General features: G+C 46.0%; 1 long non-coding RNA gene across 3 annotated transcripts; it reads right to left on the minus strand.

The window, feature by feature from the left end:
* Window positions 1-397: 397 nt before the first annotated feature.
* Window positions 398-17,741, minus strand: LOC110358166 (uncharacterized). 3 transcript variants are annotated; one of them, XR_010473749.1, is made up of 5 exons: window positions 17,535-17,741; window positions 11,346-11,474; window positions 6,569-8,657; window positions 1,739-1,836; window positions 398-1,093 (listed from the first exon to the last, which is right to left on the minus strand). It is a non-coding gene; the product is annotated as an uncharacterized LOC110358166 (long non-coding RNA). The 3 variants fall into 3 exon arrangements; XR_010473748.1 differs by having other exon boundaries at window positions 398-1,250; XR_002412308.2 differs by having other exon boundaries at window positions 398-1,836.
* Between the last annotated feature and the right edge of the window lie 7,305 nt (window positions 17,742-25,046).

The raw sequence follows: 25,046 nt of genomic DNA on the forward strand, positions 1-25,046 counted from the left end.
GTGGCTGCGGGACCAGACCGGAGTAAAAATAGCTCAGCCCATCCCGGCAGCGCCCGAGCAGCACGCTCCGCTCTCGGCGGCCGATGGTTCGCCCTGACATCCGCACCCCGCTGCTTTTGGGGTGGCCTTCGCCGTTTATTAGCATCCCTGTGCTGCGGATGTGGCTAGCATCCCACCAGCTGCCAAGCCCCCTGAGTTAGGGGAGGGGACTGCTCCCCCGATGTGTTTTTTTTAGCAGATAAATTAGATCTTTCTAAATAGTTTCCATGCCCTTGTGAATCCATTTCTTAGCAGCACCCTAAAAGAAATAGAGACTTTGTGTTGGTGAACTCCAGACAGAGGTGATGGATGTATGTGCTGTAATCCAGAGAACACAGTCTTCTTATTCATACATTCTATGTCAGCCTTGGAAAAGTTTGCTTAACCTGTTCCCAGAAAATTCCAGAGATTTAAAGCAATTCCATAATTGCTCTAAAGGGTGGGAGTCCCTGGGACAAACTATTACATGACTTTTGCAATAGCCAGTCTCAAAACTCACTTGCTCTACTTGAAACTCGGAGGGTTTTGGATGAACACGCTGCCCTTGGGTGCAAGTGAGCTACAAGTCTGCCGGTGAAAACCGCAGGGTACAACAGCAGAGCAGAGACACAACACTTTATGACAGTGATGGTATCAGAAAAATGAAGAGTAGGACATGTAGCAGAGTTACGCATTGCAGCCAGACCCTTAAATTTAGGATAGCACCAGCGTTTGATGCTTGGTTAGGTTCTCTTTAAGGCTACAGCTTTGCATTTAATCACAGCCTTCTTGGGAAACCTTTACAAGGAGAGGCAACGTGGCTCTGACACATTTTATTAGCCAGTATTATGTTTATTACATCAATAAAAGAAGCCAGTATATAGATGTACACACGTACCTGCCTAGCGGGTTTTCCAGCAATGCCACTCCAAAGCAATGCTCCACACTGCGAGTGTTGACATTGCAAGGTCAAGAGTTTAAGGAAAAGGATGTCTTCCACGCCAGGCATTCCTGGGAATTAGGACTATATCCAAGTGCTTCAGCATAGGTGCAGATAAACTTGAAGCAGCTGAGCCTGGAAAACAGGACCTTCAGATAACAGAGGCAAGAGTGGGTATTTTCTTGGCCATGGGTTTTCTGTTTGCATTGCCCTTGCCTTTGGTCCCATCTTGCTTCAGCTTCCTGCTTGCGAGACACAAATAATACATCTCCCAGCCCTAAAATCGTTAAACCTGTGAGTAACAAGGAGATGATAAGCTAAGTGGATTCAGAAGATGCTATACTAAATCCACATGGTTTTGCTTGCAGCCCCCGTGTGTCCCCAAGTTCTATGGGGCAGGGTGCTCGCTACTGGAGAGCAGCATCTCGCAGGGAGCTCACAGCAAGCGAGCGCTGCTCCTGCAAGCTGAACTGACCCAGACGGCATCTCCAATGGCTTTAAATCCTGAGATAATTCTAAACCCATGATAATTTCTCAGCCCTTGATCCCCAGCCATAACCCCAGCCCAGCATCTTGCGACTGCTCACAAAATGGCAGCAGGCAGGTCGCTGGAAGAGCAGCCTTTCCGAAAGCAAAACCCCCGGATAAATTGGACGTGGTGGGGTAAACAGCCCCAGCAAATAGCTGGGACTGTGCTCCAGCTGCAGGATGATTTACGAGACAGCAGGAGTAGGTTTTTTTCTTTGGTTAAACAGAGCAGATCTGAAACAGATGTCTAACCTTTATCTCGATTGCTGCGGAGACAGAGGAGCAGACGAGGGAGAGAGAAAGACGTTCGAGTTTCCATTAGCTGCCGCTCCACTGTCTTCCAAAGTCAGCTCATAAAGAAAAATGAACACCATCAGCCAGGAAACTTTGCTTTGGTGAACTATATGTTTTGTTTCGGCCTTCGCTGCTATAGCGACCGCACCGAAATAAAAGTGCAGCCGGTTGCGATGACCTCACCATATTACTCTATTAAAATCTGATATTATAAAGCTATAATCTAGGCAGATAATTGAAGATGTGCACATAGGCACAGCTTTTGCTGTGGTCTTTGGGAAAGTGGGGCTGGGGAATAGCAGGTATAGGGGGAATAAGGCCTAGGCACTCATCTTTTGGGATTTTTTGCCACTCAGGGAGCAAGATGTGTGGAAGAAAGAAGAGGGATAGACAGACTCTGCCTTGTGCAGGTTCCTCCTACATTCCCAGGGAAGGGGCATCTTCTGGCCACCTGTCACAATAAGTTTTTGGGAAGGCTCCGCCAAGTGGGGACCACCTGGAGTGACTGCACAGCCTGGTGCAAGCAATGGGAATTTCCAAACTGAGATTCTCTGAGCTCAGTGTCTCAACAGGCGGGGAAGTACCCTGGGAATAACATCCACCCCTCAAGCCCATAAAAAGATACCTTACAAATCTGGGGTGAAAGTACCCCAGTGTGCTGCTGGGAACGTCATCTAAAATGCAAGTGTCTTGATTTTAGGATATCCCAGTGGGCTAAGGATAAATAAGCTGTCATTCTTTAAAAAAAGGTGGAAAATATTTAATCATGTACTTAATTAATATATATTTTATAGCTTATAAATGGGATCGGCAAAATTGTGAGCACGGTCGGTGAACTGATCTGGAACTGAAAGGCCTGAAAAAAAGTTGCTAGGGTTGAAAGCAGTAGTTTGTTATTTCTAAAATACTTGTCTAGTTTTCCAGCAGTGATTAATTCTGCAGATGGGGAGGTTGTGTTGGAGGTTAATGAAAGAAAATGAACATTGCATTAGATTGACTGGAATATTGCAGAAGGCATGACACAACCCGCTTTGGAAATAACCAAACTGCTGCGGCCGCTCTTCTATATCAAACGTGTTTCAGGCTCCCCTGCCCGGATTGCTGCTGCATCCTTCCTCCTGCCCCTAGAGCATCCTTTTATTTACCAATGGTTTAACTGCAGTGTACCTAAATCTCAGGTGAAAGCATTACCACTTACTGTCTAGAACTAAAAGTTTAAATAAGTGCCTTTGGGAAAGTTAAATACACTCACTCACTGCTCACAGTTTTTTTCCCCAGAAATCTGGCAATTTTTGTGGGAAGAACAGTTTTTCAAGTAAAAGATGATCAATGGTTTAAAAGAGGCGTTTCGCAGCAAGAGTATTAAATATAGTGAGCTTGACATTTCCGACTAACCCACAGCTCTGCTGCTCTCATGGCATTGCATTTGGCCTCAGTTCATTTCTTTTTTAAAGCTGTTAGAAGTGCAAAATTATTTTGGAAAAACCAGTGAGCTCAACCTGCTGCTCCTGCCCTGGGTGGTGGGGTCCCCGCAGGGCTCATCGGGTGAAACGTCCAGCTCCCCGGGCTCCCGGGCTGGTGGCACTCGGAGCTGTCCAGGGGTGGATTTTGGATGGACCAGCTGACAGTTCGTCACATGGCAAAAAGTTGCCACATCCTGAAGCCGTTTCCAAAATAATTACTCAAAATCCCCACCAAACCCAGTTGCATTTTAAGGCATCTTCATTTTCTCTGAGCTTTCTTGCTCTGTGTTCCCCATCCCTCTTCCCTGGGATGCAGACTGTGGGCAAAAACTCTTCATTGCCCTCTGTGCTGACCCAGCAATGGATGCAAGTGGTCCCAGACTGACTCCTGACTTAGCTTAGCTATTTTATTTAATGCTATTTCTCCCAGGGATGGAAGAAGCCATGGGAAAAGGGTAGAGAGGCACCTCCAGAGCAGTCTGGAAGCTGCTTCACACTCAAATCCTGCAGATGCAGAACAAGTCGTAGGTGCAAATCTGGGACTAAAATCAGCAAACTGTCCAAAGTGGAACCTAAAAATGCAAATGTTACCCTGAAAAACTTGAGTGGACAAGCCCACAAGGTCTCTGAGAACAGTAATAGCTCATTACACATTGGTATAACACAGACTAAGTGCAGCTTGGGAACCTCAGAGCTCGTGGTAGCTGCATTAGGTGGTATCTGCATATTATGGTCTTAGGAAACACATGCTAATTCTCCTAGCAAGGAGAATTATACTTCTCCTCTCAAGGTAGGCTATTTCTTGAAACAGGCCGAGTCAGAGCATCTTCACAATGCGGTCCCAGAAGCCCCTTTTCGCCCGCTTCCCAGCAGGACAGGGCCGATTAGTTAGGTTTAGCAGCCAAGTGCAAAAGCCTTGCTAGTATGAGAAAAATATCTGCTGTTTGGAAGAGCTTGATAAGTGCTCTGAAGCTTGATAAGCTCTGAAGTGCTCAGTATTGAGGCCAGGTTAATCCTGAAAGTGGGAAGCAAGTGAGGAAGCCAGGTGGTGTGCCTGTGTGGACTGAGGGATGGGCTTAACCCCAGATTAAATAGCCTGATTTGAGGGTCAACTCCCATTTTTAGTAATTTTATTCCAATCTGACCAAAGCTGTAGCTGCCTGAGTTTTCTGCCTCCAACCCTGGCCAGTTCCAGTCACCTTGGAAAGGGGTGTGATGAGAGGGAAATGGATGGGGACCCTTTCCACATTGGGCTTGCAGCACCCTAAGGTTTTGGGAACCTGTAATCATCACCTGCACATCTCTATTTAACTCTCCAGAGGGTGTTTTCCCCCCAGTTAGGTTCCCTTCAATAGCCTTTTTAATCCCTCTAAGATGTCCCTGATCCACTTGTTCCCCTCCATCTGAAGCCTACACTTTGAGACCTCAGTTTTGCCCACAGGCATTTGAGCATCGCTCAATTAGGAAGCGACACACTGAAATGATGGCACCTTGTTTCCACTTGTCTTCTGCTGCCACTGCAAGAGGCAGCTGCTGGAACGCTGCCTCGTTTTTCTTTTTTTTTGGGGGGGAATAAAAAGGCATTTTTTGCCTCTAGTCCAGATCCAAACTCATTGCAAAAGAACATGCTGTACTCTGGGCAGCTCTGAGCATCATCCCTGCAGCTGTGTTCCACCATGGGGCCATCTGATGCTGGTGATCACATAAAGATTGGAAGGAGAACATCCTTCCTTGCAAACTCTGACAGCCAGGCCCTGTAGGTGTTAAGCTCGGCCTTCTTCCAAGGGGGCTCAAGGATTTACTGATCCAGTGCTGTGCTGATCCCCGGGTGCCCATGTCCCTGGCTCCCCTCCTCACAGGTGTGGGCTCAAACCTTTTCCCAGGCGGGTTTCCCCATACAGAGGCACCTCCTGAGTCGGGGTCTCATCCTGACTCAGTTTGCAAAGCCTCCCTCACTGCCCTGGTGTGCTGCACTCCCAGGCATGCTGGAGGCTGCGTGTGATGGGTTTCCCAGTCTCAGCAGTAGCAGCACGGGAGGAGCTGGCACAAGGGCTGGCAGCCATGCACCGCCAAAATCCACAGCCTCCAATGAGCTTTCACCACACCCTTGCTCCTTTGGCATTTCTCAGCCACACATGGAAATCGCCTGGATGTTTGAAAGCTGGGGACAACATCTGCATGGCAGGGAGGGTTCCAAGACCACTTTGCAAGCCCCCGGACTGTGAGAAGCACAAAAGTAGCTATGAAAACTCAGTGCAGCAGTGAACGCTTGAGTCTGTCTGCAATTCTGTTTTAACATGGGGTGAATAACCCTTTTGCAGGTGGAGATGGGCAAGGGTGAGTAGAAAGGATTTGTTCCTGCAGAAGAGCCATCTCCTAAACTGCCTCCTCCTTCCTAGTCGCTACGTGTCTGTCAGCATCAGAAATCTCAGGAATTTCCACTGCACCGCTCTCAGGAAATCTCTGCATTTTTCACAGACGTGTCTATGAAGGGACACCGATTGCACAAGATGGTCTGAGTGCTGGGGGAGAGTCCAGAAAAAGAAAAAAGACAAAAATCCCAAGCAACAACTCAGCTCGGAAAAAGCAGTCAGAAGTTTGAAGCACATCCAGACCACTGCTCTGGAAATCAGGTTGAAAAATCTTGTGACATCAGGCTCTCTCAGGAGGTCGCTGCTATTTCCCAGCTGTACAGCCCTGGGAATATCGTTAGTGGACCATGGTGGACTTTGGAAGACCTGCAAAGACAATGCTGAGGTGCCCAAGCAGCATCTTGCAGTGAGCTTACCATTGCACCATTGCACGACTCTGGCAGCTGAGTACTGGAGAGCACAAAACACAAATAATTCTCTATCAGTCATTAATTTGCTCTAACGGGCAACCTGGAAGTTGAACATGCTCAGGGCTGGACAGAGAAGGAGAGGGCATCATTCAGCCCTTCTTCTGGTCATTTTTTTTCACTTCAAAGAGCTCCCAATGCTTGATGACAACAGGGAATTACCTTTCTTAGAGTATTTTAAAACAAAATCAGAGCAGGTTTGTATTTCACAGAGACAAGGGTAGCAGGTTGGTCATGCAATGCAGAGGAAAACGTGCAAGAAAGAGATCATAGAGCAGAAAGGGGGCCGAGGAGGTGGGTTTTTTGCCTTTTTTATGTAGGTGTTTCTGTACAGCTCTACATTTGTACCCAAGGCAATCCCCCTCTGACTCAAAGGACTGCAATTTGCATTTTTTTTTAAAACAAGCATACACTTATTCCAAGAAATGCTGTTGAAAGTTTATGGATATATTGGAAAGTCACTTTCAAATGAATGGAGATACTTACTTCAAGGGATATGGTGCAATCCCAGACTTGTCACTGATCGCATCCCCTAGGAATAACACCCAGTTGCCTTATTTCAGGGTTTGGCAGCAGGAAAAAAGAAATTCAATGTTAAAATATATAAGAGAAGCTTGTCCAGCCTGCTGAGCATCTGGAGGATGACAGATGTGCCACAGACATGAGTGAAAGGTTGGAAACAGAGGAGAACACAATCAGCCAAGAAAGCAATAAGCCTGGGCCTCCAAGGCTGCCCAGCTTTTACGGTGAACATTGTACAAGCCACTACGCTGTGGCTGAATCCCCCTGCTCCCCTGCTCCTGTGAGATGCTCTGCACCACCTACAAACCACTGGGACCCTTCATTGCCCGCTGCCCTTCCTGAGTGGCTTGGCCAACTCAGATGTTGGTGGTCACGAGGTGCTCCCTTAACCATAAGAAGGTTCCCAGCTCCTTCCTGGTTTGCTGAGGAGACAGTCTTTGCAAAGGGGTGCTTGTTTGCAAAGTTAAAAGGCATCTCAGAGAGGACCAACCACAACCTCAGACCTTGTCTGACTTTTGCAATCCCTTCCCAGCCTCACCAGCAAAATGAGCACTCGGCTGTCTGGATCTGCCCCTTGCCAGCCCCGGCTCTGGTGGCACATGGTGGCCCCATGCTCGCCAGGCTGGGGCCAGACCCCGACCGTGGCCGGCACTGGGCTGGGCTGCGGCCGAGTATCGTCTGGCTGCCTCCCACGCAGATCCGGGATCCAGCGGCGAGCCGCATTAGCTCATCGCTGCGGGGGCCGCCAGCCCGGCTGAGGAGGGAAAGGGAAGAGACAACAGGCAGCACAAGAAAACGGTGGATTAAAAAGAAAAAGGGAAGAAAAAAGAAGAGGAAAGAAAAAAGGGAAAAAATATGTCTAAAAAGAAAATTAAAAAAATAAAAGTTAATTATTAAAAAAAAGATGAAAAAGAGAAAGGAAAGGAGAGAAAAGGAAAAAGGGAAAAGTGATAGAAAAAAGAGAAAAAAGAAAAGAGAGAGAAAAGGAAAAAGAGGAAAAAGAGGAAAAAGAGGAAAAAGAGGAAAAAGAGGAAAAAGAGGAAAGACAAAAAAAAAGGAAAAAAGATAACAGAAAAACAGAAAAAAAGAAAGAGAAAATAAAAAATAAAAAGGAAAATATAAAAGAGAAAAAAGAACACAGAAAACAGAAAGAAGAAAAAAAGAAAAATTATAAGAGAAAAGAGAAAAAAAAAGAGAAAAAAGAAAATGGAAAAGGAAAAAGAAAAGAGAAAATTAAAAGAGACATGAAAAAAAATAAAAAAGAGAAAAGAGGAAAAGGAAAGAAGACAAAAGAGAGAAGAGAAAAAGAAAAGGGAAAGGTGGAAAGAGAAAAGAAAAAAGGAAAAAAAAAAAGAAGAAAAAAGGAAAAATCCCCAAACCCAAAACAAAGAACAAAAGAGAAAAGATAAAAGGAAAAGAGACAAAATAGAAAAAGAAGGGAAAAAAAAGGAAAAAGGGAAAAAGAAAAAAAGAAAAAGAAAAGAGACAAAAGTAAAAAAATAAAACAAAAGGAAAAAAAGAAAACAAAAAGGAAAAGAGGAAAAATAAGAATAAAAAAAAAAAAATGTACAAGAGAAAAAAACCAAGAATTGAGGCCAAGTCCACATGGGTCTACAGGAATGCATGGAGGTGACAAGAGGTGGGAGAGGGAGCAGGGGAGGGCACCGAGCCAAGGGAGCCCCTTCTGTGCTGAAAACAGCCTCCCCAACACACCCAGAAATGGGGGAAAAACTCATGTCAACTTCCAAGCCTTTTGAGCCCATAGGAAGTGCTGTGAGCCCTGTGTGTGTTTTGGATGTGTGAGCAGATGACTCCACCTGTCTGCCCAGGAGAGGAGCGAAGGGATGAGCGTGAGGCTGGTGGTGGGGGCACGCTGGCAGCATGCACCCGCTGTTTTTTGGAAAAGCAAGTGTTTTTAAGACCTTGCTTGGCCGGTCTCCTCTCTGAGTCGGTCAAGAGAGGAGGATGATTTGTGACCATGAATCCCTGCATGAGATTTGGAAGAGGTCCCTTGTTGACGTTACAGCTGCTGTCTCTTGCTCTAAGGGCCAGGCTGGTGGAAAAAAAAAAGAAGAATTTGGTCAACAACATCAAGAACTTTAATATTTGTGTGATTGCCGTCATCTCCTTTGGCTCTTGCGTGACCAGGACTACCATGAGAAGACAGGATCTCACGGGACAGCCTACGGGGCAGTTCATCCCCTACCTCTTCACATCACAATTGGTCGATCCAGTGAAAAATACCACTAGATTTTTTCCAGAAAAACTGCACAAATTCTGCAGAAATATGCTTTAGCCACAGGTGAACTCTATTGCCAAACTCCCACATAGTCCTCATTGCATTTGTGTACAACATCTACTCCTCTCATCGTCTTGTATGATGGCCATGTTTTGTGGCCCCATTCATGACCTGAGAGAAGAAGCATGATTTATTTTGGTACATCACCCATTACCTGTACCTTGGGTACTCCAGTATACCTCAGTGTATGACAAACCACTGATAGGAATTGTAAAAGCAGCTATAAGGCAGGATTTTATTTTTATTGTCCCTGTGGGAGCCAACTCAGAGGACAACTGTGGGCTGGCTTGTCCTCAGTGCTGGGCAGAGCATGGCAGCAGAGGCAGGTTGTACCCCAGACCCAGCAAACGGTGCAAAACCGGTGATGCCAACACAAGGTGAGTAAGGAAATCCAGCCCTTGCATAGCTACAGCCATCCTGTCTGAGTAGCAATTTTCTGGAAATTATTTTATTAGCAAGACAAAGCAGATAAGGAGGCTTTCCTCCTGACAGCAAGCACAGCCCAGATAATCTCTCGAAAATGTGTAAAAAGTGAGTGAGGTTTAAGCATGTTTTAAGTTGTTTCTCATTAGACTGGGAACTAGAGGCAAGCCATGGGAAGCCTGCGGCTGCTTCTCCATGCATCCCCCATGTGCATCCTACCCTAAAGTGGGGTGACTGCCTCACCAGGACAGGGTTTTCCATCCTTCTGCAGTAGCGACCCTTCTCTTTGCAGCTTCTTCCCCACATCCGTGGGTCTGGCAGGTACACCCTGACCTCACTGCTTATCACCCTGGGCTGGAGGTGAAAAATTGGATTCACAGGCATATTGTCATCACTGCACCACTGCCTGAAGCCCCTCTGATGCGCCAAACCCAGGACCAACAGGAGCCAAACTCTGTGTACAGTGACACCCATGAGAAGAGATAGGAGGGTGGGGACATGCACAGAGAGTTGGAAATCTGCTGGAAAAGGGCTGCAGGAAAGGTCTTGTGCTAGTGCAGAATAAGATGTGATGACCTCACACAATTCCAGCCCTCAGTTTTACAGCACCAGTACACATTTCCTACTGAAAACATGAACCTAATCCTCCTAATGATGAGCACCAAGTATCACAACCACAGGAGCATCACGTACATTCCTGCACTCACCCCATGCTTTCAAGAGCTTAAAAAATACTTCTACCTTGAAATCAAGGACACACCCTGACAAAGAGCAGGGAAATGCATTTTCTCCTGTTAGTGTATAAAACTTTTTCCTGGTTAGTGTATAAAACCAGTACATTACTCTTTGCATAGGAGTGGAGATTAGATTGCTATTAAATTGCAGCAGGGGAGTTTTAGGTCAGATATGAGCAGAGGCAGCAGCTTTGCTGCTGTGCACATGGTCCCGTTGGGCTCCGCGGATGTGGTTCTTCTCTCCTCAAGACCATGCATGGTACATATAGATATATAAGAGAAACCCAGGGCTCATCTGCCTCCTGAGCTGCATTCACAGACCAGGGCTCGGCCTTTTACCAGTTTGCTGGAAATAAGAAGCGAGCCAAACCACACACTGGGGAGAGGCTGTGGGCTGCATCAGCATCTCCTAAACCCCTCGCAGTCCAGAGCAGGACCCCTCAGGCTCCAGCTGCAGAGAAGGGCATGTGAGCTGGTCACAGTTTTAGACTTCAAGGTCACGCAGAACAAAACCAACCTGTGAGTCTAAAATAATTTGTGTATCTATTTGACAGTGAGCAGTGGGACAAGAGCAAACTCTTGCACAGCCCGCAGGGCTGCGGTGTATGGGAATCTCCCTGTCCTTGGTCAGAAGCCTTTTCCCTGATGAAACAGCCACTGTGCAAAGCAATTAGCAGTAATGAGCCCTTCCTTTCCCTGCTGCTGTGGGACTTGGGCATGCCCCTTTGGGGACTTGCTGGCTCCTGTGGGCCATTTGTCCTGCAAGTCACCATGCCAGCTGCTACACAACTTTGCTGATGGGGCCGACTGCCCTTTCTTGGCTCCCCTCAGATGCCTGTTTATTTTTGTGCTCAGATGTCCTGGTGTTGGGTGAGCTTTGAAAAATAATTGTTTTGCTGTTTAGGATTATATATCAGTGTTGAAAAGCTGGAGAGCAAAACTCATCCAACTCTTACTGACACTATCCTATATCCTATACCAAGGGTAAATATATATATATATACTTTTTTTTTGGGGGGGGTGTCTAATTTTAACAACCTTGCTAGGAATCAGAGAGCAGAAATAGTTCAACAGGTCAAGTTCCAGTGAGTGCAGCAGCTTCAGGGACTGAGACTTTCCCATCCCCAGACACCTGTCCTGCTCTGTGGCCAGACACCCTGCAGGTTTCAGTTCCCATGCAGCCCTACATGTGCAGAGAGCAAGTAGTAGGAGTGCCACCTGCTGACACTAGAGATTATATAGCAGCTTCTATACATAAAACCCATCTCTGCGGAGGTCACCTTACCTGTCTCCACCGCAGAGCCATCCACTGTGCCCAGCCAGCACTTGCTTTAAGGAAACATTGCTGGTGACGATGATGGTGGTCCTTCACCCTCCTGGCAGGAGAGGACAGCTGCTCTGATTTTGGAGCCATCTGCAAGGCAAGCGGAGGAAGAGCTGTCAAATGTTTGTGGGTTTTTTCGGCGGGGAACCACCATGCTGCAAGCACCTCTTGCCAACACACCCAGTTGATGGTAAAGCATTTTCAGGGCCTTTTATTTGTAGCTGGTGGCTTCATAATTTTTTATACAGAGAGGCTGAGTTATTCACTCTCTGGAGAACTCAAGGGCTCACAAAGCAGCGCTGTACCCCATCAGCATCTCCTCACAGAGCAGGGAGACCAAAGCTTTGGTGGGGTGGGAGCAAGAGGAGGACTTCTTTGTTTAAAATGGAAACTCCTTTACACTTTATGAACACTTCTTGTAAGGTCAGGCACTGCCAGAGGCTCACTAAGCAAAACCTTATTGCAGCCTTACAGCTTTCACAGACTGACGTTTTGGAGGGAAAGTGCAGCAGCAAAGCCCCAGCCTGTTTCAACCCCAGGCACAGTCTGGTCCTTGCGCCTGGCTCTTGGCAGCTGGGGAAGCTTTCAGGTGTCGAAATGCTGGGGAAGGGATGAGTCCTTAAGAGGGAGGAAACCTCCTTGCAGGCCCAATGTGGCCAATTCAGCCCCAGACAGATTCGAACCCCCATAAGTCATAAGCAGCAAGACCCGCTCTGCCCAGCGCACCAGGGACACCCAAGAGATGCACCGCGTACAGGGCAGCCCCAAGGTGCTTTGAAAAGAGAAAACTATACTAGGTTAGACTCTGAGGGATTCAGATGCCTACCACTTATTTTATCCAGCAATCTCGTTTTCCTGGCCACGAGCTGTTTTCGGGAAGCTATTTGAAAAACAACATATGGTCTTTTTTTTTTTTTTTAAACTCACAGTGCATTCATAACATCCCAGTCATTAAAAAAGCCGCTAAACAAGCTTTGAAACAGTCACACACTGGATGCCCACTGCAGTCCTACCAACGTGGCTAATACTCAGGAAACAGCAAAAAAAAAAAGCCAATAACCCATCCAGCACTCTGAGCCCTTGGCTGTGCCATTTTCCAGAGATTCAGTGGTTGCTACTGGCTGATCCAAGGCAGAATTTCTAGTAATTTTCTCCAATTAGTATCTTTTTCCTTCACCTACAGTATTTTCTGCAGGAAGCTTTACCCCACTGTGCGGTTTCTCAAGTTATACAGGGACAGCCAAGTACCTTCTTGAAACAGTGACCGACTGCCCAAGCTGGGCTTAAAGAAACTCAGCGCTTTCTAGTAATACCTAGTTTAGCAACACCTTAATATGGGAAAAACTTGGAGCTTTACTTTAACTTTGCTCCCTCTGTCTTCCTGGGGACTTTGCCCCACGAAAAGACACAACAGAACCCTTTGCTCATCCAAAATCCATGTTCCACTTCCCTGCAGCACAGAGTTGACTGCTGGGCTGAAAATGTGTCCTCAAAACCCTCGTTATTTGGCTGTTTTCCCCATAATTTTTTTTTTCAGAAGAAACATACAGGCGATATTTCGCAGCAAATAAAAGCCAGGCGTGAGAGCCCAACTTTCCTGGCAGCCGCTCGGGGCGTGAAGCTGGCAGGGAACCACATGCTGCTGGGTTGCGCTGGAAAAAACGTCCCTGTCCCACTTCTGAACTGATTCAAAGCTGAAAACCTTAATCCTCCCTCCCTTAGCCCTCTGGACAGGAGAAAACAAGTATTTTTTATGAAACTGCTTGGAAGTAAAAAAAAAATCAATGAAAGCCTAAATATCCCAATTGCTTCTCACAGGGGCAGGAAAAAGCCCAAATCCCGAGGAGGAGGGTGCAATGTTGAGCTGGCAGCAAGGTTTCCAAGATCCTTCCCCACCATAGACACAGATAAGAAGCAGGTAGAGCCCAGCACCCAGCATGCAGAGATGTATTAACAAGGCCAGGCTGACAGGTGGAGAAGCCAAAGATATTCCTGCATGCTTGCTTAATTTTTAAAACAGTTCAGGCTTGCACAGAACCACACTTTTTTGGAGGATTTGTCCCCTTGGTGCAGTTGGCAAATGCAATTGCTGAGAGCCTTTTGCAAGGGTGCATGGGGACAGATGGGCTTATTCATCCCTACAAGGTGCAAACTCAGCCACAGGCTGACTCTGATATCTCCCAAGGAGGGAGAAAAAGCAGAGAGCTGGCAGATGGGTGAAATGCAATATAATGAATGTGGTTGGGAAGTGGGGAGATCTGCACCCCTGGGAGCAGCCAGGTTTTCTACAGCTTGCACCAGTGGTGGGGAGACATGAGTTCTTTGGGAAAAAAGCTATAATGTGCTATGCTGGGGGACTGCAAGGGGACTTCAGAAGCTGGAAAAAATCACCATGGGTCTAAAAATCACCCTAAATACACACCTCCCTAAATACACACCACCCATACAAAAGAGCCTGTTTCATACTGCTGCAAAACTAGGTTTGCATTATTTGGATTTGGGGATAGACTTAAGCTTATTGAGCCCAGCTTTAATATTACTAGGTGTGTAACAGAGCACAACAGTCCTGCAAAGTTCTTTAAAATCCATTAAAAGCCTCAAAGGAGAAACCATGTGGGTGCTGCACAGTTCCATGTTTGTTGCGTGACATCCCACCTGAAGTCTCTCTCCCAACTCTTCTTTCTAACATCCCGACCAGAGGGGACAGTGATGTGGGACGGAACACTCACCCACCATTCAAGAAAAGCCCTCAACAAATGTTCCTCAGGAACAGGTCTCATATGTGTCAGTCAGCCAGGCTGATTATCAAGAAGCCAGCCCACTCTTTGCTGTGTATTTTTGTTGCTGAAAGAAGTAGCTGTTCCCAATCCTGATCCAAACCTGGCAATGAGCCAGGGAACAAAGTTTGCAAAGGAAAAGATATAATTGTTTAATTCAGTTATTTAATATTCTGAAAATGAATGCAGGTTGCCAAATCAAACAGAATTAAAACACTGGCACAAGTGGGAGGGAAAAAGTGAGGTGAACTTTTGATTTATATCCTGTCTGAAAGCGTCTCCCTAGAGACGCCTTTCATTTAAGGCTTTTAACAGTTTGTTTCACCAAGTGAAGACAATAACAACAGTGCTCACGTGTTGGGATTTCTGTGTTTGCCTTCCTACAAGCACAGGACACCACAACCCTCGCTCATGCCAGTGGTGGAAGATCAGTCTCTTGTGCTCAGGAGAGGGGACAAAAAGAGAAGAAAAAGAGCGAAAAGCAAGATTTCTAAGTCCAGATAGATCTAAGCACACAGTGTCTCCTCCACATGCCTCTGTACCTCCGCTTAGACCCACATAGGCAGCCTCTGCTCTCAGCAGCAGAGGATGCTCTTCTCTCCTCATGTGTGATGAGCCTTTGGGAGAGGTGTAAAAACACCACCACCCCGGTGCAGTCCTTGTTCTAAAACACTAATAACCTCATGTACTAACTGTTTTATAGCACTTTGTGGTTCAATTGCATTTTTCACTTTGTTTGGGATTAATGATTTTATTAAGTGTTTTTTTGCCTAGTACAAAATATACACCAAAAAAACCCAACAACAACAACAAAACCCGGTTCTTCCATTTATACATTTACTTTTTGGCCAGATAGTCCCAGTCTTGCAAAATAACAGTTTCAGACAACTTGGGTGGGGACTATTTGCTGTTTAGGCTTTGTGCAGCCCTGAGTGCACACAGGGATGTCCAGCCCTGTGTCTGGCAGAGCCACAGGACCAGCACAAATCCCACCCTCTGCCAACGAGGTGGAGGAGGTGAGAGGGTAGGGAGGACCAGGCAATAACAGACAGCTACATAACTCTTTCAAATGAATGACAGCCAGGTAGAAAACAAAAGGGGAAACCAAAGTGTAGCAGGAGGATGGTGAAAGGTACCATTTACCTCTGTTCAGAGCAGGTGCTGATGGTGCAGCGACCATCTAAGTGAGGCAAGAAACCTTCCCCCAGGTCACCCTCCACAGTCTCAGGGATTGGTAGCAGACAGTAAGCTGTACAGTGAGGCACAGCATGAGCCAGGATTTTATATGGATTTTCTGGGTCCCTATTTGGGACTGGCTTGCTGGACTAAGATGTGAGGAGGTGATGCTTGGTCCCCCATCAGCCTGTTTTCCTTTTCTTTCACCAAAGCTGGGGAGGTTTCTGCAGCCTTTGCTGTCGCCTGAGCTGAGCTCAGCTGGAGCCAAGCCTCTGGAAGAAGCAGACGTGTCACCTGGTTTAATGTGAAAGCCTCAGGACAGTGTTTTTATGAGCCTTCCATTGGTTTGTAGTAAAACATGAAGAAAAGGTAGAGAGGACTGACAGCAGGTCCTGTGCCAGTGCCAAGGACAGCTAGCATCCACCACATGTTCCTCCAGCCATCTCAAAAAGGACTTTGCAAGAATTATAGGGAACTCAGTCCTAGGAAGGCCTTTGGGGTGTTACATGCAAGTGAGGACATGCTTATCTCAGTGCCTTGGCATTCCCCATCATCCCTCTCAGGCCACAGGAAAGAGAAGAGCTTGGCTCCTCTCAGGGTAACCTAACTCACATGTGTCTATCACCAGGGAGACCAGACAGCAGGACGTTTTTATATATTTTTTTAAAATTTTGCAGCCAGGTTAAGTCAATCACAAGGATGCAAGCATCAACTTAGACTGCAGGTTTTTGGAGCAGGACTCTGTCTTTGTCCTCCAGGTGGGTTTCTGCACTGGCTTTGGGGTGCTCCAGTACAGACCAAACAGCAACTCCCCAGTTCCCTCCTGGGACAGAAAAGGAAATCACACACAGTGAATGAAATTATACCCAAGGCCAAAACCAGCCTCATTAACAGAAACAGAAAGAAGAAAACAGCTTCACTGACAGCTTTGAGAGATGCCTTTGCTAATTATGGTAGGGCAGAGTGGCTACTGCCAGTGCCTTCAGCAGGCACAACAGTTTCTGAAAAGAGTGTATGTAAGTGTTGCATTTTAAAAAAGATATACATAGTGTCTTGGTCAGCTATTTCTAGAGTCATCAAGTAATGCAGAAATGATGTATCTACTTTGTTATCTCCCTTATTTCACTATCAGTATCAGCCTTTTTTTTGATTTTCAGGTTGCTGCTGAAGTCTCACAAGCCTGCAGTGTGCTGGACACCAGCTGGGAGCTCCTGGACTCGCAGCTCCTGTTGGATCAAGCTCACAGAGCTTGTTGACCAAGTGGTTCTGACATAACACTCAGCTGACCTGGCCAGCTTAGGAATAATAGATATTTCCCCGAGCCCACGTGGCCTCATTGTGCTAGTCCTTAAACAACCACCCATCTGCATCTCTCTCCGGCGATACACCAGCCGGGGCTGCTGGAACAGGACATTTGCCTTTTGCTCTTGCTGCTGCTTCTGACCAGTACTGAGAAATACTGACCAGTAAGAGAAATAACCTTCGCCTGAATTTTGCCTGAGGTTGCTCATTTTCATCTGCTGTCTGATGAGCAAAAATCTCTCCTATTTTAGATGTGATTCTTCAGCGTTTTCTTCAGCCCCTGAACCTCTCACACGATTGCGCTGGCACAGAAGCCAGAAAAGTTTAGTCATGGCTTATGTTCCTTGTGTGCCAAGGAGGACAGAAATGAAAAACAACCACATTTGAAGCCAGTTGATGGACTGAATCCCAGCCCAGAGCTAAGAAGCTAGAGAGGTACAGCAAAAAGGGAAATAACCCCCTAGGTAAGGTGTCCAAGCAAGCAAGCATTAGCCACATGGCCACCTTCATACTTAAAGGAAAGGAACCTCTAATTCCAAAAAAACTTTAACCTTTCAGGCCAATAAGCAAAGAGGAAAAATGTGCAAGGTAAGGATTTTGAAAAGAAGTCCATGTTATCAAGTATTTCCCAAGCACATCAGGGCTGAGGAAGATCCTCCCTCCCTGCAGCAGCCAATGCTGAAGACCTCACCTCCCTCTGCTCTCACCCCTCAGCCTTGCCACCACCCTTGGGAAGCTGCGCTTCCATCTCGGGCTGCAGCCCTTCCAAAAAGATAAGTCAAACCACAGGAAAATCCTGATGTTTCCTTAAAAGTTAGGATTTGTAAAGAAAAGCTTGTGACATTTTTATATCACTTATTCCCACGGAGTTTAGGGGTTTCATACTGAAGCTTACCAGTGAATCTTTTTCCAGGAGGACTGGAAACTCCCTGTGAGCTGGGATTTCAGTGTAGACCCCAGATCTGTGGGCTGTATATTAAAACTGAGCAGCTCCACAATCCTAGTCACTGATATAGTTTTCACTCTCATTTTTCCTATTTCTGAAAGAGAAGAAAGAAAAAAACAGATCAGAAGAAAACTCCATTAAATGCTTCCCTTGTTGTTTGGGTTTTTGTTTTGTTTTCTCTAGTTTGGCTGCTGGCACCACCTGAACCACTCTCTGCTGCAGTTAGTGCTCAGGAGGGTGCTGGAGTGAAGCCTGCCATGGAGCAAAGGCAGCCAAAATTCAGGCCTCCCAACACTAAACCTCCCTTCTTCGCACTCCACCTCCATACCCAGTTTGGCTGGGTCATTGTGCTGCAAGACACATCTGCAAATGTCCATTGGATGAATTTTTCTGCCGAAGAACCACCCAACTTTATATAATGTGTGTATATATCTATATCTAGATACACATAACGTGTTAATCCACAAACTAACTGCAGTAATCAGGGTCAGATGTGAATGAACGTTTCTGCTGATTTTTTTTTCTGGAACAAAAGTCCCTGAAAACAGCCACATGCTCCTGTTCATCCCAACATCACTGGTGCTGCTGCTTGTCTGCCACCCCTTCTATTAGCAGCCTGGCATGGATTAGATCTGCATGTCTTCTGATTTGCTTATATTTTGCTCACACATTCAGGACAGGAGTAAATGAGGACTGTGCATGGGAGTGATGAAGGTCAGTGACTTGCTAACTAACTCTGGTTTAGTTAACAGCCATGCCAAACACCCCAGCAGGAACATCTGCGTGGAAGCATGATGTGAGACAGAATGGGATGTGTGGTGTTTGCTTTACTGGTGCCAGATTTAGTTCCAAAACTAAGCTATGGAGTGGTTGCAGTTTCCATTGATGTAGAAAAATTGATTTTTGCACAACTTCTTTGAAGGTCTTGAAGATCTCCACTAGGCCATGTAGGAGGTCAAGGCTACAGGAGATGTAAGAGGTGGGTGATACAAAGAAGTCCACCTCGGGGCTAAAAACTGGAGTGACAAAGATACCACACTGAGCTAGACAGCAGGAGCAAACAGTTAAACTCCATGATGCATCACAAAAGAAACAAGTTTTGCCAAAGGGCTCAAGGAAGCCAAGACAACAGGTCCACAGATACCGTCAAGGAGCTTCTGGGAAGAAAATGTGTGGGAGGAAAGCTTCTGGAGAGATGAGTGTCTGAGCAAAGTCTTAACAAGAGAATGAATGTGGAGAGAAGTTAATGACACAATAACATCTTGCATTGGTCAAATGGTTAAATTATGGGGAACTTCATGAGAAAGGACAAGCAATTCAGTTCCCTAGTCCTTAAATGGATAAAAATACTCAGATATATTGGAAGCAACATCAGGACAAATGTCATCCACAGGCAAGGCAGGAACTACAAAATCAACAGATAGCTGTGGGCAAGATGCTCTACCAGCTTCAAGGATATCTGGTAGGAAATAGCATACAGAGATATTGCTAAACAAATAGGCTATCTGGCTAAATATCTTATCTGTAAATACCTTTATGACACAATCCTGCTGCAGTCAGCTAAGGAAAAAAAAAGCAAAATACAAAAGCTGTGACCAGCACCTTGGGCTTCAGGTAGATCAGGTTGCCCAAAGCCTCAGGGCAGGGCTAAAAATGGTGATAGTACTTAAAACGAAATCAAAGATGACCAGCAATCTTGGGATCCCAAGCAGAGAGAGGAGCTAGCTGCTCCGGAGGCAGCTCTGAGCTGCTGCTCTGGCCTTGACAGAACGTCCCCAGGGTGTGCTGTGCCCTGGTGCTATTTGAGTGTCCTCCACTGTCACCCACCAGCCACATTTCCACCTTGCATGGATGGGCCCTTGACTGCTCTCTGCCATCGAAGAGAAGTTTTCTGCCACTAAACTGTGCAAATAAACTCCCACTACAGCATTTTCCAAGTTCCCATTTTAATTTGTTGTGCTAACAACATGCCTGAAACATTTGTTAAGCCCTGGGGAGTATCAGAGCAACGTGAGCAGTGACAAACCAACCAACAGAGGCTGGATCCCAGAGTAGCTTCTTTTCAAGCAAGATACACTATTTAGGTTAAAGTCAATTTATTGGCAGTTACAGTTAAGGGGATTTTTATAGGGTGCAGTGTCCCCCACCACTTGTCAGATCTATGGCAAAGAGTGCTGTTCTCCTTCCCCTGAGTACCATGAGGGCTGGCGGTGGTGAGGGACGTGCTGCAGTCACTACCCACTGCTTGCTGATCTTGTCCCCAGAGTAGTCTGCCAGGAACAACATATGGGGATATTTCCATTTTAGGAAGTGAGCCGTTATTTCACTTCTTCTGGCCAACGTTGATTTATGCAATTTGTCACAGATGAGGGATGAAGCTCTTGCACAACACACTCTACTGTCCACAGGACTTCCAATTTTCAGTAGATCTCCCCATTCCCTTTGCACTCAGTGGTGGTTGCTTAGAGTGCTTACAAAGAGAAAGGCAGATGCAAGGACTGATTTTGGAACAATCTTCTTCACAGTTAGAGTGAAAAATTATTGTAAAGACATGAAATACAGCTGTGAATCATTTACTAGCCAGTAAGTGACACGGCTTTGATCTGAGCAGCATCACGTAATGCCAAAGAAGCTATCACATGGCACAGTGTACAGAGAAATGGTCCTTCAACAGGGACACACAAAAAGACCCCACCCATCCCACTGAAGGCTGAGGGACAGTAAACAACACAAGGGCAGGGGCATGTTAGAATGGCAGATGCAGCAGCTCCAAACTCAAAGATAGATGAACCAGGTAAACCATGCACATGACCAGTCCAGGTCAGCCCGGATTCCTGCATCTTCACTTCATCAAGGAAGCAACCAGGTGATTTTTGTCAGATATTCAGCTTATTGCACTTCTGCTTTGCTTTGAGATACTTCTGCAGCGACACTGGACAGAACTTGCCACCTTGCAGAGCCCCCATCCAGCTCTCAAGACCAAGGGTGCTGTGGCACACAGCCCTGCTCTGCTCTGCTGAATGGTCACAACTCCACAGAATTTCATCAGAGACATGAGGAAAGGGGACTGTGACAAGGGTTTCTGCTTGCAGATATGACTCACCAGAACCTGGCTTTGTGTTAACATCTGGGGACAGCTAACATTAGACCAACAAACCAACCCCATGGGGCAACGTACCTGGCAGAGGCTTCCTACCACACCAGGGCTGCCCCAATGCCATTGGCGCTTGGCTGCCCACCAACATGGGCCTCCAGAGGAAGCACTTCCATGGACAGCAATAGCAACAGGACGTTTGATGGCCATGAGACCATCAGAGAAATGCTGCTCTTCTTCCCCTCAACAGGGAAGAGAAGATTGTTGCATCCCCAGAAAGAGTAGATTGTTGTATCCCCAGAAAGAGTCTGGCAGAGGATGTGGCTTCTGGGCCACTGGGACCATGAAGCATCTGAAGGCTTGTCTATCACTTCATGCACTGACAGGCAGGTAACCATAAATAATGAGCTCCAGAGAGCTCGTGTTCAGCCCCAGATCTACAAGGAAGAAAGAATAAAGGGCTGTAACGTTAAAGATCAGGGCTGTTTTGAGATAGGACATACACGCTTGGCCCGGAACACACGCAATACAGCCGCTTTGATTTCTCCTTGAATGCATTAATGTGCAGAGCGGAAATATCTGCTGTTCAGCTGGGACAACATACAGCACAGCTGGGGACCCTAGAGGAATCTGAGGCTTTCTGGACTTCTTCGAACACTTCCTTCTTTCTTTTTTTCCCTTCTCTTTTATTTTTTTTCCTAAAAAGTGTTTCTTTTCCCAAGGAGAGAGATTAAGTTTATGATGTAATAACTGTGGTGAGGGCTTTACTTTCAGTAAATAGGGATGAGCAGTCACAGAAATATGAAAAGTTATGGGAAAAAGTATCTTTGTTAAAATTAGTCTCCTCTCACTCAGCATTGTGGAGAATTGACCTTTGAATTCAAACTCTGCCTTCAGATAAAACACAACATGAACCAAAATTTGCAAGCCTCGTTCACACACACCCAGATAATTTTGCCTGGCTTTAAAACATAAGTTTTAGATGTTTTACTCTATTCTTGTACATCATTAAAGCAGAAACGAGCTGCTCGGCAGCTAGGCTGGCTACTAGCGACCAACAGAGGCACCAGGGAAGTGGGGTCACTTTCTCCTGCCTTGACAGTGAGGAGACCAATCAGAGGTAAATGTATTTGCACTTCTGAGACTTCTCATAGATATAACTGAGATTTTTTGCAGTGTAACTGAAGACTTCTAAGTTTAGAGTTTCACGAACCAGGGCAGCCTCTACCTGTGCTTCCCCCAGAGTGGGACTAGGGGTGTCCAGTGTTCTCTGGCTGCTCTCTCCCCACACATCCCCTCCAGAAGTGACTGTTTTCTTTCTATCCACACCCACTAAGACCAGGAGCCTAAAAAGGTCCTGGGCAAGCTCCTAATGCTCTCTGCTTCTCTGTGCATTCATTGTGCTATGCAGAAGCAATGGCTCAGTGTAACAAATGAGTCTTCAGAAATACCATCTAGTCGCTTACTAAGCAACAGCGCCAACATCCTTTGAAAAGAGAAATTAATATAGCATCCCGTAAGGATCCTAGAAGTTAGATGCCCAGCCCAAGCTAGGCATGCAGGACTCTGTAGCAGATTGAGACAGAGATAAGCAGCCACTTGGGGTGAGTCAGTCTGTCCAGAGATAGGTGGGAGGGATGCATATTTGAGCCAGCTAGCCTGCTGTTCCCTTGGGAAGGTAAACCCCACTTGGCAATCTTTTACATTTTATCCCAGCAATGCAGTAATTTCTAAATGACTTTTGCCCTTTTTTCCAACATGTCTTTGCCCTTTTTTCCACGTGTCTTTGGGAGCCTTCTGGAAGAAAAGGCCTCTATCCACGTAGTCCATGAGTCATTTGGAGGAAAGGGAAGCCCCTTGGAGCTGGGAATGTAACTGGTTCACAGGGCTGTTCTTAAGTCTGGAAGAGCTGTAGGTGTCCACAGACACAGAAATCCACACAGGGGCTGGGGGAAGGCTGGGAACGGTGACCAGTGATGTCTTGAGCCAAACCAGGGCAAGATTTTTGCTCTGTGAGTCTGATTACCACGTTCATTAGCTGGGGGAGGAATGAAACAAGACTGTGACCAAGATGACAGCCATGGAAATTGCCAGTAAAAGGCACAAAGCCAAAGGAGTGAAAAGAGAGAGTGCCCACAGAGCATATCCCACATTCTGTCTTCACAAGTATTCATTGAACACTGAACAAGCTGGGGCGAGCTCAGGTTTTCCCATATCCTCCTTTTCACCCCTGAAGAATACCATAGGCTACTCTTAACTCAGTCTTCCTTGGCAGAAATTATAAGTTCAGGTTACATGGAAATAGTGGGATTGTGGTTTCATGGCACACAGAGGCTTGCACACAATATGTATTTTGCAAGGCTGACAGCCCACAGTTGACACAGTGCCCGTGCCAGGGTATTTCAATTAGATATAAGACTCTGAGACAATGCCCAATTCAGTGAGGCGTGTTTTTTCCACTAAAGTTCTCCTGTTCCTGGATAACCTTGCTGAAGGCCTGAAAAACCTGCAAGTGGCCCCTGTAAGGTCATTTCTGGACACTGGGAGTAGGCAGGAAGTGGCAGGGGAGCAACGAGCATTACAGGAGTGCTCTGAGTTTGTGGCTACATGAAAAACATCTCTGCCAAGAAATGAGTACACCTCTCTATCACCGCTGGCGGTCCACACACTGACAAGCAGTTCAAGGCTATTGAATGACAAGAGGTAAAGAGACAAACCACAAAGCTGGGTGGGCCATGAGAAATGAAATTTTCAGCCACAGTCATCTTCCTTACAGCTGTTTTCCCATCCTGATGAAAACAGTGGTGTAACAGCATCACTAAACAGCTTCCCACAATGTGTTGCATAAAGACGGAGGGTGACAAGTCACTGCTGTTGGGTACAGATGGCTTCCCTTGTGTGCTTCCCTCCTCCATCAGCTAGGGCAGACATACATCTTGGTGGCACCCATCCGAAACTCTGAAAGGTACAGCTGGTGAAAACCTCACAGAAGATGGGAAGCCAGCCCTACCCACTACCAAATATTCATAACAGACATTCCAAATGCAGGCAGCAGCTCCTCCAGATGAGAACTTCTGCTGTATCTTGCATGCTGGCATCATTACAAATATTTGGAGAGTGGAAAGTCAGCTAAAAGCACAGGGCCATGTGCAAAAGAAAGTGATACCACGGATTTTTCTCTGGGAGTGAAAAAAACCCAAACAAACAAAACACAAAACCAAAACAAAATAAAACCCGCCAAAGCCAAACAAAAAACCCAAACAAAACAACAATACCAAAACGCACCACCACCACTACCACAGCAACAAAACCAAAAGAAATCCCAAAAAGCCCAACACACCAGCAGATTCTAGAAATAGAGGTTCCTTAGGTAAACATAGCCCTGGCCAGCTGCCATCCCATATAAACTCTTCCTCAGAGTAAATATCTCAGACTCCATTCAGAAGTGATGTATGAACCTAAGAAACAACAAAAAAAGGTCTAGAACTTATGTACTGATTGACATTCACCTCTGTGTGAAGCCACAGGTGCCACAGAAGATACATACGTACTCTCTCAGAGGGCTGCCAGGTGAAACTGGACAGATTTCAGGAAGAATCAATTTTTACTAGCTGAAGTTTTTTAAATTCACTGAATTTTCTTCCTGCCCAAATGAGAGAGCTTGTATTACCACAAGAACTCTCCAGTGTAAGTTTTTATCATGTGATAAATAAAAACAATGACAATTCATCTTATGTTACAAGTGATTCTGCTACTGACATGTTAAAAAGGTGTCACAAGCCTAGAGGACACCAAAGGTTTAAATATACTTGTTTTGGGTTTATTTATTTTGACGGAAAAGTATATTAAAAAAAATAGGATTTGTCCCAGGATACATTTGGGAGCACTGAAAAGATGTGCATAAGTGTCTTTTTGCAATCCACTAGCGTGAAGTAGTTCTTCCCAGTTCAGTCTTCAAAGTTAAAACCAGTGTTTTTGTCGGGATAAACTCCTCTTGGCTTTGAATAGGAGCTCCAAAGAGACTGAAAGGTCTATTTACTTATGTCACTTGACCTCCTGTTTCTCCCGAGCTTTATTAACAGTATCCTGCTTCAATGGATTTGCTTTGAAGAGCACATAAAAAATGTTGTAGTGTAGGAGTTAGAACTATATTTGGTTGCAGGATCTTGTAATAGGATACTTTTTTTTTCCTAGAAAGCTCACAGAATGCTAAAAACATACATGAAGAATGGAGCTGGCCTGGCCCAAAGATTTGGTAGGTGAGATTTGAATGAAGCAGACCCCTGGCAAGCTGCATGCCATCACACTATCTTAAGAGACTGTTTATTCTAAGCCTGGGTAACTGCAACATGATTAAAGACTGGACT

Source organism: Columba livia, chromosome 7, assembly GCF_036013475.1.
Source record: "Columba livia isolate bColLiv1 breed racing homer chromosome 7, bColLiv1.pat.W.v2, whole genome shotgun sequence".
Lineage (NCBI taxonomy): Eukaryota > Metazoa > Chordata > Aves > Columbiformes > Columbidae > Columba > Columba livia.